This window comes from Megalopta genalis, chromosome 17, assembly GCF_051020955.1.
Source record: "Megalopta genalis isolate 19385.01 chromosome 17, iyMegGena1_principal, whole genome shotgun sequence".
NCBI lineage: Eukaryota > Metazoa > Arthropoda > Insecta > Hymenoptera > Halictidae > Megalopta > Megalopta genalis.
This window is the reverse complement of record NC_135029.1, coordinates 2,901,441-2,915,593: the sequence shown is the minus strand read 5'-3', so window position 1 is coordinate 2,915,593 and position 14,153 is coordinate 2,901,441. Positions and strand designations below refer to the sequence as shown.

General features: G+C 38.0%; 1 protein-coding gene across 10 annotated transcripts in view; it reads right to left on the bottom strand.

Annotated features, from left to right (window-relative positions):
- Window positions 1–14,153, bottom strand: part of cic (Putative transcription factor capicua) — a 132,111-nt gene that overhangs the window by 25,393 nt on the left and 92,565 nt on the right. Inside the window, exon 1 of one of the 10 annotated variants that reach the window (XM_076527096.1) lies at window positions 119–137. The exons of the other annotated variants lie outside the window; for them this stretch is intronic. The gene's annotated coding sequence lies outside the window, so the exon portion shown is untranslated. Of the gene's footprint in view, window positions 1–118; window positions 138–14,153 lie in introns of those variants that run through there. 10 annotated transcript variants of the gene reach the window in all.

Here is a 14,153-nt window from a genome sequence, read left to right as displayed (position 1 = left end):
GGCATAACGCGAGGCGGAGATCGGCACGCGCGACATAACCTATTCAAGAAATCGCTGCCGCATTTCTTTCTTTAAAGCGGAGGAGAGAAAAACGATTGCGCTCGGAGCCGGCTCTTACTTCCATGGCAGTACCGACGAAGATTCCAGGAGCGACTAACGAGTAGTCAACAGGCACTTAGTTCCCGCCGTTGCCGTTGCCGCCGCCGACTCCGCCGCCGCCACCGCCACCGACACCAACACCAACACCGAGACACCGGAGCACACAACGAGAATTACGGTACGGAGAAATACGGGCGCGCGCACTATCACACAGAGCCCAGCATAGGAAGTTCAGGCAGGCTGGAGACGCACTCACGAAAAGAAACAAACGGACGTGAGGCGAGAGCTCGATAGGAAAGTTTCGTGGTGAGGTGAGGCGAAGTGAGGCAAGGTCGATCCTCCTCAAGCATCGATTGGAAATCACGCACCGCAGCGGCCAAGCAACGGCAGACTACCGGCAGCAGCAGCAGCAGCAGCAGCAGCAGCACTACGAGCACCAGTTGTAGTAGAGTGTGTGCTCTCTTTCTCTCTATGCTACCCCGATCGCGTTTCGCAGGTCTGCATATTGAAAAACGACTAGAGAACGAAACTGAAGGAAAGATGAAGAGGGTGCTAGGCGTTAAATTCGAAGTGCGAGAAGGACGGGAATGCATGTGCATCACGTTCTTATCTGGCTTGTTCGAGTGAGCGAGACGGTAAACAAAGGGGAAGAACGGAGGGAAAAAGAGACAAGAGGAGCGGAGACGTGCAGAAGGAAGAGAAAGAACGAACGAGAGCGTGCGAGCGAGAACGAGAGAAAGACTTTACCACGCTTCTCCGGCGTCCTACCACCTTCAACGAGATCGCTGCACTGACACTGAGCCTCCTCGGAGAGTCCGAGTTCGCCCCGTGGCCCGGGTTTCTCGGAGGAAAACAACGCTCTCGTGATCGCCGTAGTGTGGGTAAAGGACTAAGGGGGAATGCACTAACCTCGCTACTCCCTACCACAAGGCTGACTCACGTTGCTTGGCCTGCCATTGTATCGTGTCGTGTTGGTCGGCTGGCTGGCTAGCTGGCCGGTCGGTTCGTTGGTTGGTTCGTCGGTCGGTCGGTCGACACTCTCTCGATACTCTTTCTCTGACTAATCCACTCTCTTTCTAGAGCACGCCGTGGACGCGCGTTTACAGGTACTCGAGGGTGGCCGAATGTCTACATGTGTACCGGGACGAAATTCAAAACCTGTTACGTGACGCCCGGAGAAGATAGTGGCCCGGTGTCTATATCGAACTTGTCCGTTTTTCCTCCGAAATTCTCATTTATCTCCGCACACATAGATTCATTTCAAGCAATATTATATTCATAGGACCGTCTCGACGTTCTGCTCTACCACCATTTTTCGTTAGGATCAATTTTCGTCAGCGTGCATACTTAACACTAAAAAAAGCTACCGTATTGTCGTTACTTTTCGAGATATTTTAAAATATTTGGAACATCACGTGCTTTTTACCTTACGAGCAAAGCTAGAATATTCTATGTACTTGATAGACTGCCAAATGTAGTTCCATTTATTTGTTTTCATTTATATAAAAATGATTTTATTAACTTAGAGTTTCAGTTTTTGGATGATTAGAATTAGTAGTTATGACTTATTTAACTAAGAGTTGTTATTTAACTAGAAGTTAACTCTCTAGTTATTTAACTAGAAATTGTTTCTGTAGGAAACAATTAAACGAATTTCTTAATTCAAGCATACGTTGTAATGAAAATAGCAGAAAGTTTATATAGATTCTGTATTGTCGTTCTTATGAAGCAATACATATATTAGTCTCTTTTGGTGCTCGCTAGGTTTACTGTTAAGCTCTTATAGTATCAATTAGTTTCGGTGAACTAAAGTAGTATAGAAGTCGACATAAAATATGGCTTTGTTTTATAGTAACTAAAAGTCAATATTGCAATCTTCGTACAAAGTTCCCGTTTCTTTCCTTATTCTTTTGCGTCCACACCTTTTTCCTGTTCGGACACCCTAAAAATTCAATGAGCCGCAATAATAGCGTGGCCCGCGGCTGTAGGGTTAAATGACGATCAAAATGTTAATACAGGACCACGGAATCTGTGTTCTTCTTCCCTTCATCTTGTGAAACCGGTAATCGAGAGATAACAAAGTGCTAACACATCTCGCTAATGAGAAGGCTGGGCTGTAGATCACTGTCTCAAGCGAAACGCAGCTTTTTCTTTTCACCGACACGCACTGGCATGTAAAATCGTGAAAAGTATTTCCATCGTTATCCATTACATGCACAGTAGTCTCTAATAATTGTGTATACACAGACGAAGCACGTTAGCTGCGTGGAACCGAGAAAGTATTATTAATACTAAACAACTTGAACGGACAACGATGGAGAATGAATATTTGCGGGTTAAATTTTTGACTCGATTTATGTTCATTGCGCATGCGAACGTCAAAACAATTCCAAGGTCATTAACGTTTTCTTTTATTAAATGGAGTTGTATGTGTTATTGAATACGCATGAATGTGTTCTACATTCTGACGAATTCAATGACCATCATAACCACTCAAGATTAATCAAGGTCGAAGGTAAAGTAAAAACAGTCACAGCTTTTTTAGTAGCCAACCAAATTCGAAGTTTTGACCTCGAAATCGCAAACATTCGGCAATTTTTCCACTGTGTATTTTTTTTTTCGCTTTCGCCTCGATTTTATTCCATTATTGGTGCGTACCAATTTTTGCTGGTATACTGGAATTTGCTGGTAAGTATAAAGTTGAGAGTAGTATCTACAGATAGTGCGATAAGAGAATGGTCCTCAAAATTATAGAGAACATTTGAAATCTCTACAGATAAGAAGTGCTTTCTATACATATCAATGTTAATTTGATGTAGACGAGTGTTTTTAATTTATATTATCGTATTTCTTTTTGATTGATAGAGATTCCAAACCATTTAAGCTTCGTGTTACATATCTTAAGAAGGGGGTGTGCTATCATACAAAAATATGGGCTTATCATTTAACGGAATCGACTATCTTAACTGTAGTCAATCGCATCTCGTGCTACATTGTGAATGAAAGTACTCGGCTAGAATTGAGTGTTTATCGCGGAAAGTTCGTAGAAAACAACCTGTCGAGCAGAAAATTGCATTAAACCACTAATATTTTAACAATGAAACTACGGTATCTCGTTTACAGTCGTTTATACGATCACCTGTGAATCCCACGGTTTCTGAGGAAATTACGTCGAACCCGAGACAGGCTGATTTAACGATTATAATTGATTCGTACAATTTATACGTGACATAATGTTTATTTGCAATCATTCAGGATCAAATTATTTCGAACCAACAATAACAACAATTAATGATTTTTTTCAATATTTTTGTTCAAGTACTCTTTCTAGATACGCGAGATTCGCTCAACTTTATTGAAACATGTGAAAATTGAAATTAATTGTCACAAAAATCAGGTAGTGAAATAACAATGCTTGTATAGGGCCACGAATATTTGTAAATAATTCATAAAAAATTTATTTGCACTATATCTGGAATTGCGAGGAGAACATTAATCGAATGAGAAATTCGAGGAAAACGTTTTGTATACATTAAAATTATTTCAATCCGCTTGGCAGTGCAGTTGTACGTAAACCACTGGATTCCTGGTATGGATACACCGTGCATCGTCAAGATTAACTTGCTACCATCAAGGTAGTAATGAGTCATCGCGCGTGAGTAATATGATAAAACTAGGTTTTTAATTGTTATATACTCGTGCTACTGTAATACGGTTGCGCGCGTGTACTATGAGACGATTACTCCAAACGAACTGGCAGGAAACAATAATCAGGCCTAACATGTGACCCAACTGAATGATAAACATAACAAATTTGCACAAAGGACACTTGTCATATATATAAAATAAAATTATTTCGTGCAATTATAGACTAAACAAAGTTAGCGATTCGCATGCTTTCGTACGAAATGTATATATAAATAACAGTTACATATATAAATAGAATTCTGTAATGATTAAAATTCTGCGATACAACGTTGAACTTTGTATTTTGAATTATACACCGTCGATTGTTTTATATATATATAGATTACATATTTTCATTTGCTATTAAATAATAATAACTTTTATAATTAAAAATGATATTATATGATAATATCTTTAATTATAGATAATGTTATATTATTAAATACATTCAAAATGAATGTATTGTATCTTTTCAATCCAAATTATTCATGATGAGTGAGTTATTATTATATTATAATATTTGTAATTATAAATAATATTATATAATAGTATTTTTAATTACAAATAAATATTTACATAATACATTAAATAATAATAATTCACTCGTCATGAATAATTTGGATTGAGAAGATACAATACATTCATTTTGAATATATTTTTATTTATATTATATATATATATATATATATATGACGTATATTCGCGCGCGCGCGCGCGTAATTGAACTTGAAACAGTATTATCTACATCCACACGATTTCAATTCATTCTAATAGAATTATCAGCGATAACCCAGAACACAATCGTGAAATAAGAGTCTTTAGAAAGTCATCGACTGCAATAAAATATTATTCAAGAAATTCTACCCTCTTGGGAATTGTAGCAGAGACAATGACATTTCTATGGTTGCAAGAAAGAACGCAGCAACATGCCACGTGTTTCCACTTTCGAGGTATTGTCGTTTTAACTTGCGATCACTAGTTTATAATTAATACATTACATTATTTTTTCGAGCCTATAGAATTTTGTTTTCTGATAAATGCGTACATCCTATATTCTACAGATCAATGAATGAGATCAATGAATGAGAATCAGATTTCAGTTTTGTTCTTGCTTAATGCCACGTAAACTCATGAAATCCAAAAATTATGGAACTTAGTATACAACCGTATTCTTTTGTATTATAAAAAAAATGACAATGTTCTCTCTTTCATGAAATATCACATGAACAGTAAACGATATTAAAAAAGAAGTTGAAACAAAAATGACATACGTTTATTGCGTCTACAAAATCGTGTAAAAAAAAGATTCTCCTAGAATGATTTTTTGAATACGCTTCTTCCACTAAGAAGCGAAAAAAAAAGAAAAAGAGAAAAATTGTCAATTGCAAGGTTTAATTATAGGAAGAGTAGTTATTATTCATCATACATATGGTCATTCATTACAATAAATGAATAAATAGTTACAGGTTATGTACTTCAAATTCATCTTTTTGCAGATTATATTCACCTTGTTTTAAGACAAATTTGCCCTTTTGTAAATTGAATTCACTCATTTATAGATTGAATTCACTCATTCACAGATCGAATTGACCATTTTGTGAATCAAGTTTTCCTACTCTGTTTTGTAGTTGCAACAAAATTATTAATAACAACCGCAAGAAAAATGCCTTTTCCATAGATTTTTATTTTTGAAAAAACTTTAATTAGGTCATTATTGAAGGTGCTAAAAATAGTAATGCGAGCCTAGTCTGATCAATAAGATCACGCAATTCTTGGATCTTATGGTGGCTTATATACTTCAAAACAAACTCGTTTGATCGTCTTTATTCAGTTTCCACAGTAATCCCGAAGCAATTTGCAACAAAAATTTCAAGTTACTTCACCATGCATACATTAATAAAATGAACATAACTTGCAAAATAGTGCATTTGATTTGATAAAAGGTAATATTTGTAAAAGGATGAATTTGATTTGAGGAAAGGCAAATATGTACTCAAATAAAAAGTTAAAAAATACGAGTTTTCTTATCTTTTGCCGCTTTAAGAAATTTTAAGTTTTGCTACACTTTCTTAGCGATTATTTAATAAACTAGACCCTGTGACATTCAAGTCGCTTGGCTTAATATTTTGAAATTTCTTCCATACTAAAATGTGTCTAAGTATTTTCCTGGCAGACTGTATATTGATATAATTGATCTTGAAATTTACTCATTACTGCACTTGTCTACGATATCAGTGTGTCATCTTACTGGTCATTCGATACTGTCGAAAACCGGAGACTTCTTCAAGAAAGTCAAGTAAGGGTCGAATTCGCCCCCCGACGATCAGAAACGCCAGTCGAAAGCGTCGGTTCGATTCTAATTGAATTATACCAGGAGGGAGGTTAGACGGTACGTGCGAACAAAAACATTTTCAAAGAGTTACATTTCTTGACATAATTACCTCGCTCCGGCGCGACGAGAACCAACCAGAGTTAAGCGTATTTTATTCGAAAAACGAATAAAATTTTATTCGTAGAATGTATTCGAAATACATATTGTTCGAATAAAATTTTACTTGAATAAAATCGAAGAATTTATTGAATATATTACTGGAACAGAATTTGATTCGAAACGTTATTTCAATAAAATTTCATTCGAAATATTGTTCGAGTAAAATTTCATTCGAAATATTGTTCGAGTAAAATTTTATTCGAAAAATTTATTCAAAGGATATACTCGTAATGTTATTCGAATATAATTTTATTGAAAGAAAAATTACTCATTACATTTATTCAGATCCAACGTTATTCATTATTCAAAGGAGCTCAGGAAGTACAGCCGACCCTCCCACAACCCTATTTAACAACTATATTAAAAGACAGTTGTATTACAAGCAAATTTGCTGAATAAACATATCTGTTACGTATCATAATAATTGTCTATTGATCAATTATAAGGTTCGGACAAGTAACTATTGATTAAAGAGCAAAAATCTTGTATGGCATTGACTACTGAACAGTGTCGGTGCATACGATTGATATAAATGCTCATATTCGAGTAAAAATTAATTTGAATAAAACATCATTGGGTTAATATATTTGAAAAGGTATCCAAATAAAAAAAAAATTGTACTTGAATAATTTACTATATTGCAAAATGCCATTCAGATAAAATGTTCTCCGAAGAATTCATTCGAAACGTTATTCGAATTATTCGAAGAATTTATTCGAATCGTTATTCGAATCGTTATTCGAATAGAACTCTATTCGAGATATTAGTCGAATAAAAGTTTGATCGAAAGATTTCTCCGAAATGTTATACGAATAAAATTTTATTCGGATAATGCACAACTCTGGCGAGAACGCGTCAGTTTCTCCTGGTATCTTGCGCAAATACGTGGTGCGCAAGTATTAACGAGTTTCAACGGCAATGATATAATCCATTAATACGTATTACAGAGAAGAAGGAAAATAAAAAAGTCGCGAAAACCGAAGCAACGTGCGCACGACGAAAATAATATTGTACAACACAATGGGTGGAGCCCGCGACGAGAGCGTTTCGGAAATTTCAGTCAGATATTCAGCGAGATTGTGAAAAATCGAAAAGCGCGTCTTGTGCATGCGCTCTCGCTCTCGCGAGGTTACCACATAACGTACTATAACACGTGGAAATCCGAATGCAGTTGTACACGAATGCCCACGCGATACCGTATTATGCAAAAAGTTGTTTGCGCAACGTCTTTATTAGCGGTTCGCTTTCCCACTGTGCAACGCTCGTAGTCGAGTGAAGAGAGAGATAGGCTGATAGAGAGGCAGAGAGATGAAGAGCGAGCGAGCGAGAGACATAGAGGGAGAGGGAGAGAGAGAGAGAGAGAATCGCTTCCACTTTAATTTATCGCGATCATAACATTATACCATCCAGCGGGAATTAATCAATTTCTACTACGCGCGCTCGCTCGTCAGCTTTCTATCGGAGTGTTTCGTGTTTCTAGTCTCTTCAATGCGTTTCCTAAGGATTAGCGCAACGCAAACACTGGAAACGTGGATTCGGAAGCGGTGTAACCGTTTTAGTCACTGCGATTTTCACTATAGAACATTTTCGTTCATTCCGTCTTAATAAACCCCCACGAGATTATGGTGTATTTATCTTCTGGATATCCCTCTCTTTCCCTCTCTTTCCCATGCTCTCTATTTCTGTTCCTCCCTTTATCGCTCTCTCTCTCACCCTCTGTGTTTTTCTCTTTTACTCTCGTTCACTCTATCACTGTTTCTGTATTTCTCTCTTTTCTCTCCCTCTCTCTCTTTTTCTCGCCCTCTCGCTCTTTCTCTGTTTCTCTGTTTCCAGCTATCTTTGATCCGTTCTTTTTCTTTTCCTCCTGACTCATCTCTCTCTGTTTCTCTCTTTTTCATTTCTCTCTCCCTCGCACTCTTAGCTTCTCGCTTTCTTTTTTCTCGCTCTCTATCTCTCTCTCTCTCTCTCTCTCTCCCTCTCCCTCTCTCTCTCTCTCTCTCTCTCTGTTAAACCGAGATAATTTTTTTCGGCGGCCCGTCTGTCGGAACTGTGTAATGAATCATTATAGCGTACCATTTGGATCGATAAAATGACATTGTACTGACCACGGGCACGTTACAATTGCTCCGCACCAAATAATTCGATCCTTCCAAAATCCGTTCGAAACATTTCTGTATGAACAATAATTATATATTTCTCCTTAGGGTTTAATATCGCGTCGACTGCAAGGATTATCGCCTCGATAGGTTCTGTGCAACTGTGTGTTAAACGATTCTGTTATATTTCCTGGTATACGTATGTGTATATGATCGACAGAGTTGAACGCGAAAAATTGTTATTACAACTAATTCGTAACAATTTACAAGTTATAATTGCTAATTATTAATCAGATTATATTTCGCCTAATTATTATAAATTAATTATCGTAACTAACGAGTTATAGTCGTTAATCATTAATCAGATTACTTCTTGCTCGACTCCGGCCTCGTAGTTTCAGGTGTCTACGGCATGGATTTCAGAGGTCAGAGATGTTTTTGAGCGGATTTATGACAAAGATCTCAGTCAGTAAAGTAATAAACAGTGAAACATTGGAAGAATTGACGAACACCGTTATCTTACTTTCAATTTATAAAAATTGTTAAGAGAAGAAGCGCATTTTTGTTCAACCCCTGTTTATTTCTTTGATGCGTATCATTTTTATTTTCCATAAAGATATACGATCTAATAATTATGTTAAATTATAATTGTTAATCACTGATCGGTTTACATTTTGTCCAATTTTGATAATCGATGGGTTTAGTGGGAAAAAGTGATGGAATCCGTTTGAGAAACTCCAAACTGAAAATAATCATGACTAAAATCGTCAGTTTTTCATTCCGCAGAATCCCCGAGAAATCCGATTCTCCGAAAGGTTTTCGTGGCGCCTTATCGAACAATCAGAAATCGGACGGCTTGGATAGGATTACGAGGCGCATCCCCGTGAGTAACATCTCCCAGGATCGGTAAGTAAGCAAGCGCCCGGCAATAGAAACGTAAAACGAATAAGCCAATAAACCGAGAATCCCAAAATAGCAGTTGTTTGAGAAATTGTTGCGAAGCAAATCGGGAACAAGAACGTGTTTATTATTTAAGTTGAAGCTAATTGTTAAAAAATGATTGTTCAGAATAACTGTATTGAAATGAACAGTTTTCAATTTTAGATCGCAAATAACAATTAGTATGAACCGAAAATTTTGTTCGTTGCCAATGATCATTGTCAATAATTGAATAAATGGCAATGTCTTTTATTTTCTAATACTTGGAATAAGTTGAAAATAATAAGTTAAGATGAAAATAAAAGATTAAAATAATAAATTGAAACTTCTTTCATTCTTTGATCATTCTAGTAGGACGAAAGTAATGTGTATCGACACTTTTCTCTTCATTCGATTTTCTTAGTGTTTTTCTGCATCGCAGGTGCATAAAATCTGCGATCTACTTGTGACCGACCAAAACAAATTTCCCTCATCGATAATAATTACGCACAACGAAACAAAAATTTCGATAACATCTGACTATTATTTATAATTAGACCGCGGATCTTTATGCAAAGTAAAAATTGCCAAAGCGAATTGTAAGAAATATAATTCAAATGAAACTGTGATTCGTTTTTTAACACTAGCACCACCACACCGGTCGAAATGACCGGTTCCTGAATTTTCTCTTTTATTGTTAGTACTGAAATTATAGAATCAATTTTGTATCAATTTTTTTAACGACCCTCTTCACCGAAACATCTATTGCAACAGAAATCGTACGAAGTTTGAGTAAATTCAATCCTCTCATTGTTATAAAACAATATACAACATTGGTCGCGTTTGGGGTCAGTGGTGTTCTAGTGTTAATAATTTTAACACGTTCCGTGCCACGTGTACCATCCATGGTACATTTACTTAGTGAACTGAACAAATTGTTTACAAGAAATTTAGAACCGAAGAATCAATTTCCACCGCAAGAATGGGCGTTGATAAGTTTTTGTTACGTTGTTATGTGTACGAGAATTAATAATTGCACGTAATTTCGTAATCGTATCTCCTCTTCCCATATTGTTCATTTTTATTTACAAGCTGAAGGAAAATTGGGGAGAATTTACTACACACCCTCCTCCAAAAGTGTTGGAACACCTGCTGATCTAGTGTAAATTATAATTTTTTCTCGTTCACTTTTCAGGTTTTTGTTTTATGTTTAGTATTCAGTTTTATAAATATGCAGAACATTCTAAGATATGCATGCAACCAAACAGAATCAGGAATAATAGACAAAGTCCAAAGAAGTAATTAAAAAGCGCGGTGGATATTACATTAATTTTCTTTTATAAAATTGACGTTATTTTTATTATAATGTAAACAAAGATATAGATATGTGTACTTGTTTAATACAATTAACTTTGAAATACATTGATGCATCAAGTTTTAGTAAAATATCAAAGTGTGAAGATTCGAGTAAAAAAAGCTCGGCACGGAACGTGTTAATAAATTGAGAACAATGTAGCGATTGCCGGATGTCTTCGCAGTTTTGTATCCGACTGGTTAATTCTTCTCACAAGCGCGTGAACATTCGCAGCGGTCTCTTTATAAAGAGAAACATTCGAATTCAAATAATGATAATCGCTAACCACTTTTAAGAATCAAGCGTTGCGGTTTAATTAATTCGTCATTTTCCACTACGATCAAATTGTGTAAATCACTCCTCGACTGCTTCTGACTGCACGCGATGTACGTGATTATGCACTCTAATGGGCACACGCGCGTACTAAACGATAAATCAAGAAAAAAATAATAGCGAGGCAACGATTTCCGACATATCGATTGTGAAAGTTATGGCTCCAGCGATGAACCAATTTCGCGCAGACGACGAAGACGTTCGCCCGGGATGTCGCCGGCGCGTCCGAGAGGCCGCAGCGTCAACCTTGTCCGGCCCGGTATCTGCAATAAGCATTATGACTGCAGCAATGACGTCACAGCGGTGGAGGAGCTACACCATGATACGGCCGGGTGAAAATGTTGGATGCCTGCAACCGATACTTTCCCGCCTCTATCCGACCGGAAATGGCATCGGTGTACAGGTGCCATTCAAGTTCAAGTACGGTAGACGGGCGCCCCAAGGGCGTATTATAGCCCCGGTGGGTATTAGTTTCTCCCGACTTTAGAGCCAGGAGTCGACGAGGGATGCTCTTTGAAAAGCCGGCCGAGAATCGGCTACACGAATTACGCGTGAAAAAGAGAACAGTGGATGATACCTCTCGGACCATCACTGGCGGCGTATACCACCCGCGGATCCGGCGTTCACTGGCAAGGCCCCCGAGGAGCTTTTCTTTTAACGGGCCTTAACAACTTGTAACCGATACCTGTGGCCCCTGCGCCCTTCCTTTCTCTCTCTCTCCCTCCCTTGTCTTCTTCTTGTCCTTTTTTCTTTTTCCTCTCCTTTCTTCGACGCGGTATGGTGAATGGCCTGAATGAAAGGAGCCAAATCGTCGCGCGAATATTGTATACGTGGCCTGTCGGCCGTTCCACGAGGCACCTTCGCTACAATGGATCGCGAGACTAGAGGGGTTGGGAATGCATCCTCAGCTAGTTCGAGCATAAATCAGATATACGACGCCGGTACTACTACGCTGTGGCAGGTAGAAAGCTGGGGACATCCTACTCCGTGACAATTGTTCGGTCTATTCGTTTCCTACGCTATTGTTGCACATCCCTATCTCTGTCTTCTGAAACACCTGCTGTTTCAGCTGATATCGGGACCTGACTCTCCCTTTTTCTCATCTTCTCTCACCCATTTTTCTCATTCTTCTCTTCCTCTCTCTCCATTTTTTGTTTTTCCCTCTCCCTCTATCTATTTTCTGTCTCTTTTTTTCTTTATCAGTCTCTCTTTTCTCTCTTCTCCTGTGTCTCCTTTTCTTTATCTTTCTCTGTTCATCACCCTTTATTCTCTTTATCCGTTTCTTTCTCTTTACGCGTTCCTCACCCTTCTCTTCTCTTTTTCCGTTTCTTTCTCTTCATTTTTCTCTGCCCTCTCTCTCTCTCTTTATTTGTCTCTCTGTCCCTCTCTATCTTCCCCTTATTTTTACTTGTCTCTTTTACTTCACTTTTCTCTGCCACCTTCTCTTTTTTATCTTTCTCGTTTTCTCCTTTTTCTTCCCTCTATCGCTTTATCTTCCTCTTTCTCCCACACTCATTTTCTCTTACTCTCCACATTTTTGTCTCTCTCTCTCTCTCTCTCTCTCTCTCTCTCTCTCTATCTATCTTCTCCTTATTTTTACTTGTCTCTTTTACCTCACTTTTCTCTGCCACCTTCTCTTTCTTATCTTTCTCGTTTTCTCCTTTTTCTTCCCTCTATCGCTTTATCTTCCTCTTTCTCCCACCCTCATTTTCTCTTACTCTCTACATTTTTGTCTCTCTCTCTCTCTCTCTCTCTCTCTCTCTCTCTCTCTCTCTCTCTATCTTCTCCTTATTTTTACTTGTCTCTTTTACTTCACTTTTCTCTGCCACCTTCTCTTTTTTCTTTCCCGTTTTCTCCTTTTTCTTCCCTCTATCGCTTTATCTTCCTCTTTCTCTCACACTCATTTTCTCTTACTCTCCACATTTTTGTCTCTCTCTCTCTCTCTCTCTCTCTCTATCTATCTATCTATCTTCTCCTTATTTTTACTTGTCTCTTTTACCTCACTTTTCTCTGCCACCTTCTTTTTTTTATCTTTCTCGTTTTCTCCTTTTTCTTCCCTCTATCGCTTTATCTTCCTCTTTCTCTCACACTCATTTTCTCTTACTCTCTACATTTTTGTCTCTCTCTCTCTCTCTCTCTCTCTCTCTCTCTCTCTCTCTCTCTCTCCGGATCTCCCACTTTCCTCCGTGACGCTCGGTAGATCAGCACCTCGGTTTTCATGCGACTCTTTTACTCGAAATCCTCGCCTCTCGTGCACGTGCTCTCGAGATACGGATAGATAATACCGCCTATTTAAGGTTCGCCCCTGGGGGCGACCTTGAGTACCTGATAAAGACGACGGGATTCGTGACGTGTGTAGGCGCGTATCAATGGAACGATAGCGATAGATGATTCGAAAGCTTACACGGGCACACGCTCTCGCCGAAAACGAGGTACGAGATGCCGCGGAATGCAAGGACTCCTGAAAACATTCACCCTGTTGTGATCGATATACACCCCACGCGCATAAGTCTCTGGGATTACAGAAGCTGGGCAAAATAGTATCTTAAGCGGCAAATACTAAACAGATGTTTCGTTTCCCATCGCGCGTGTATTTTTGGAAATCAAATATTTTATTCGCTCGGGAGAATGCACTTTGAAAAATAAAATATTTTACTCGTGCCAAAAAATATAAGTAATTAAAAACCCACTTTAAATGTAAGCAATTAAAAACCTACTTATTAATCTTAATTTAATCGATTCCTTCAAATTGTACAATTCCTATTATCAGATTAAATGGTTCCAGGTTTCACGGTAATTTCGCGTTGCTCTTGTGTTCTGTATTGTTACTAGATTTACACGATTCTTAGTATATACATATATATTGTATATATTACATAATTGGTCGAATTGAAATGAAAACGATTGAAGCACCACCCCTAACATTAATTCCGTACTCCGGCTCCGATTGGTCGACAATTTACTGATTGTTAGCTTTGCCGCAAGTTCGCTACCTAATTTAAAATTTCCTCGGAGTCTGGTTCTACGATCTGGGTATAAAACTTTTGTACATTTACATGATGTTCCGCACGAGTTGCGCGCGTCCACGTTCTCCGATCGGAAACAGGAAGATTCTATAAATATTGGTTCGCAAACGCGTAGTTAGGTAGTTACGGTAAAAAACAACTTAGGTGTA